A 5,109-nucleotide genomic window follows, 5' to 3' on the forward strand; every position below is an offset into this window, starting at 1 on the left:
TCACCACATCAGAGGAGTTGGTGTGACTGAGTAAAGAGCGGATCAGCTCCCTGCATGTAAAGGGATCAAGCTGATGAAACACTCAGTAAAACCTGCTTTGAGTCATGCTGAAGGAAAGATGGGCCGAACCGCCAGGACAGGTGTTTGCTCTATAAAACAGAAAGAGATTGGTTTAGATTTATGGATGAAAACATTAACGGCGATACTAGTCACTGCTCTAATGTGTTCCTCTCTGACAGGATCATCCGCTAGAACTGTAAACAAGTTTAACTATCAGTTGTTTAACTTCAGCCTTAGTTGTGTCAGATATGTAGACCTGTAAAAACGCAACTTTTATGCTCAATCTTGGTCACCTTTATTGGAAACCGCATTTATTGGTAGACGTGAAAAAAGCCTAAAACTAATTTACTTTTCATTGCTGTAGAATAATCTCACACTGAAAGTTGCCCTTTTCAAAACTTTTTGTTTTAATTTTAGTACATTTCTTAAGGAGTTAAGAAATCCTAATATAATAAATACTTAAATCCCTGGTGGTACAGTTATTGGTACCTCTGCTGCTAGTTAATACTTTTTATCCTGTCTCTTTTTTCCAGTTGGACAGGCCTCGTCTTCTCCTATACTACTTCATAAGGTTGGAGTTCTGGGTCTTCTCTTCAGCTCACCCATGGGTTTAGGTCAGAGAACTGAGATGCCCCTGTCATCACACATTTTCTGTTAACTGGTAGAGGCCACCAGTCATTTGGTATCACATAGAGTTCAAGATGCTCTGCAGTCTAACAAGGTGCCCAGAGCCTATGGAAGAACAACAGGCCCACAGCATTAAGGATCCACCACCGTACCTAACAGTGGGCACATGTTCACCCAACCCTCCTGTACTGCTTGTTGCCGAAAAGCTCAATCTTTGTCTCATCTGAGCTAAGCAGATGGTTACAGTTACACTCCTGGTAGAGAACTGGCAGAAGAAAAGGCTTTTTTCCCTGGTATTCCTCCAAAATATGATTGTTGTGGAGACATGGTGACTCCAAGATGCCACTTTTTGCTACACTTCTCTCTCAGTGAGCTTTGGACATTTTAAACACATCCAAACCACCCTCCATCACTGATAAAAATAGGTCCTTGTCCAGCCTAGTAGCCAGTAGCCAATAGCAATTTAAACCCGTGTGACGCCACTTTATGCCCCAGGGAAACGGAAAGTAACTGTTTACTTATTAGAAGTACATAGAAACTCAGATAAGATTAAAAATGCAAAGCATTCATTAATTATGTTTCAGTTTGATTTATTTAAAAATAATTATCCTCACAGATCGTTAACAATCATTTGTTAATTTGTGCTTCTGAACCCAATCTGTGTACTCAAGTTAAAGGTTGGATTTGTCTAAAACTTTCAGTGTGAGATTATACTTCGACATTTAAAGATGAATTTATTTTAAGGCGTTTACCAGGGCTGCCAACAAGTATGACAAGCACTGTAGGTCTTACTTTTCAGAAGTTAATTAAAAGTTGCAATAATGCCTTGATGTTGTTTTTATAGCGTCAAATTAAACTGACTCGTGATTTTCACCATGTCTTTCTCTGTATTCCAGTAAAGCTTTATTTTGCACAGCTTTTTTTTACCAGAAAAGCGTTAAATGGGTGGTAAATCACAGCTTGCTGTCCCTGAATGAGTGTTTTTTAGTCTGTTAGGTCAGATGAAGAGCTAATAAATGATGTTCAGCTCTAGATTGTTGCGTTATGCGGTCTCTTTACCCTCACCCCCCCCCCCCCCTCACTTCTGCGACTGACTTAAAGAAAACTTCACAGAGGCAGCTCTTGCACACTTAAAGCTCTGGATTGCGATAGATTGCACAGGTGTTCACGATGTTCTGTCCACCTCTGCTTTGTGTGTGTGTGTTTAACAGCGAGAAACTTTGGTGTTTTTTAACATAATTCATAAGTGTCATCTGTGAGTTTATGATCTGGTTTGCAACTGGGATTCCTTTCAGAAAAGTCTTGTTCTGCTTACAAATTTCAGAAAGTGTAAGTGAGAAGTAAAATGATAAATGGAAACGCAGGAATAAAAGACAGATTAGGTGGTGAGGGAAAGAGAGAGGCAGAGAGAAAAGGAAGCAGTGGGGCAGATCAATATTTGAGTGTTTTTTTTTTTCTCCACAGTAATGATGAAATATGGTGTAACCAGATCTGGTGCATAATCATTGCTGTGCTCCACTGTCTTTTTCTCCCCCCTCTTCATCTGCTTCCGCATTAGTCTGCTGCGTTATTTTTGACTGTTTATACTCAAACTCCACAAGTGCCTCAACTTTTTATTTACATAACCAGCATAAAATCAAGACAAATCTCACTATAAGATGCACCAGACGTCAGAAGGATTAGCAGATGGAAAACAAGTTTATGGTTCAGTTTAAGTTGTGTTCAAACTCTAATTTAGCTCTTCAGATCATCGTTCTCCTTGAATATAGTTCCCATGGTTCCCCTGTGGCGACAGCTTTCTTCTCTTTTTGGGTTTTTGAGACGTTTCTGTCCACAGGAGACCACCCTGAACAGTGACAACGCTGCAGCATCGAGGTCCTGCGAATAGCTTCGAAGGCCCTAGTAACAGGAATACCCGCACTACCGGTTGTCTACTAGTTGCATCATCTCATTGCGCTAACATGCCGCAGTTTTTAACTGCAGTGTGACGAGTGTCTGATTGTGGTGTGAATTTGTGAACCTTAAAAAGAAGAAAAGCAACACCACGCTCAGCAGATCAATGCCAAGGAGTATAAAGAGAAGGAACAAAGTTACGTCTGTACCTCAGAACGTGGCGGCAGCTCTTAGTCGTCACCTGTGACATATAAATATTTCCAGGCAGCAGAAGCTCTCCTGAGTTTATTTCTCTCTTCTTTCCAAAGATGGCTTTTTAGTTTTTACATTTAACTATTTAAAACAAAAGAGTCAACTGACTCCATACTATTAAAATCAAGTTTAAGGTCAGCAAATTCAACGTTGTTCATTAGCTTTTTTAACACAAAGGTCTAAGGAGACTTTTCCTCATTTTATTGACAAAACCTTTTGAAACAAAGGATCAAGTTAACAAGGATGTTGTCGATACTCTACTTTAATTCAAAGAGTTGAGACCTAAAAGGTTGAAGAGGCTGAAAGAAGCTGTTTACCTTAATGAAATTGAACTGAATAATTAATTACATTTATACAAAGATGTTCTTTATTTTATCATGGATGAGCCTTGCAGCTTCTCCTTTTTTTAGGACCAAATTACATTTGCCATCTAAATGTAACTTGGGGCAGAGTTTGAATGTTGGAAAAAATAAGAACTAAAATTTAGGTGTACAAATTACACTTTAAAATGTTTTTAAATATTACATTTGCTGGGTTAAAAGCACATTAGATTGTGCTCACTGAGATTTTTTTTAAGAATTCCTAAGCAATAGGAAAGAAAATACGGAATCTGATTTAATAATTTTCCATCTCTGGATAAACAAGCAAAAGGGAAATTGAGTTTGGAAAATATATTTCAGCTTCCAGACTTTACTACTTCCATCAATGATAATCATTTTAATTAGAAATGAAGTAATTCTGGTCTAGTTTAGATGCTGAAGAAAGCACTAAAACACAGATTTTTTTGAATTTTCATAAATAAAGAAAAGACTCAATAATGATTTAAACCATCTGTATTTATTGTGTTAAAGATTCTAAATTAGATCGGATCTAGGTTGGTTGAGATAAAAAAGCAGTTAAATGGCGGTTTACTAAAGCTGCAATTTTGTGGCCGATTGATGTAAAAACAGTGTTCAAAGTTGTGCTTTTCTAGCCTTTCTGATCTTATATTGACAATTTGTAAGGTTAGGGCGGGTAACGTTACTATAATGGCAGTTTCTGTGTATTTCCTCAAAAGATGTAGAGCCTTGTCTTATTTTGAGATAAGGTATGGGCAATATGGACTTAAAAGTTTATAATGAGAACAGTAAAAATGAGTATTTTTTTGACAGTAGACAGTTTGGCTGGGACTGCGTATCAATGCTGATAAAGTACTACAAACGCTACTGCAGCTCTTATAAAACGCAAACCAAAAAAATCAACAAGGAACAAATTACAGGTTATCAAAGAGGCTACTTCAGTACACCAGATACATTAAGTAGTGCAGATTTATTACTAAACAGCACAGCATAGACCCAATTTAATGATATTTTATAGATATTGATATGTATTGCTGCTCTTATGGAAATAACTGTGGAAAAGTAATACAAGTAACAATCTTAACAATGTTTTTAGGCTTTGCAAACCTCATCAAGTTGAGTTCATCAGGTCATGATAAATCAAAATTCTTATGACAATACAAAAAATATTCAATATAAAGTGTGATAATTGCCCATTCCTACCTGAGATTTGCAAAAAGCTGCCAACATTTCCAAATCCACCATGTTCCATAAAAGACATAAAGTAGGTTGAAAGACCAAAGGGCTAAAATTAAACAACTTTGCTTTACTCACTTACGTTCAGATATCCTGTTATCCCCTGAAAGTCTTGCTCTCTCTCACTCCCTCGCAGCCCAAATTAACCACAGACATGTCTCAAGATGGAAGATCAGTTTCATTTTCAATATATTCTTACGTCCTTGTGTTTCCCCTGACTTCATTTTTAAACATGTTAACGATACAGAAAATGTCAAACTTTAGAGTTTCTGTCCCGAAGCAACTTCCAGCGCATGGAGAGATATTGTCAGTGTGACCTGGCAGTGCTGACATTTGGTGCATTCACTGATCAAAAAAAGATCAGAAGTTTGAATTTCTGACAGAGGCCTAGGGTTGCACAATATGTTGCTCATTTATTGCTGCATGTCTGGGGGCAATATTAATATTGCAAGGAACTGCTTGGATTGCAATTAATTTTAGCTAATTTTATAAATGCCATTTTACTCACTTTCTGAGGTATGTGACTGCAATAAACCCAAAGCAGAAGGACATTAAAAGAAATAAACAGTATTTTATTTATTATATGTCATTTATTCACATGGCCATCGCGACCTTCACCAACATCTTCGTAGATTGCATGTTTTCCTGATATCGTCCAATCAGAGATCAAGCTGAAAACCAACCAATTCTGATCACAAGCGGA

The 5,109-nt window shown here is 37.4% G+C and overlaps 1 protein-coding gene across 11 annotated transcripts in view; it reads left to right on the forward strand.

Annotated features, from left to right (window-relative positions):
- mafgb (v-maf avian musculoaponeurotic fibrosarcoma oncogene homolog Gb) overlaps positions 1-5,109 on the forward strand; it is a 29,096-nt gene that overhangs the window by 5,638 nt on the left and 18,349 nt on the right. For 4 of the 11 annotated variants that reach the window (XM_047366298.1, XM_047366299.1, XM_047366304.1 and 1 more), the window contains exon 2: positions 594-674. The exons of the other annotated variants lie outside the window; for them this stretch is intronic. The gene's annotated coding sequence lies outside the window, so the exon portion shown is untranslated. The remainder of the gene's footprint in view (positions 1-593; positions 675-5,109) is intronic. 11 annotated transcript variants of the gene reach the window in all.

The sequence above is a fragment of the Girardinichthys multiradiatus genome, chromosome 5 (genome assembly GCF_021462225.1).
Source record: "Girardinichthys multiradiatus isolate DD_20200921_A chromosome 5, DD_fGirMul_XY1, whole genome shotgun sequence".
Taxonomy (NCBI): Eukaryota; Metazoa; Chordata; class Actinopteri; order Cyprinodontiformes; family Goodeidae; genus Girardinichthys; species Girardinichthys multiradiatus.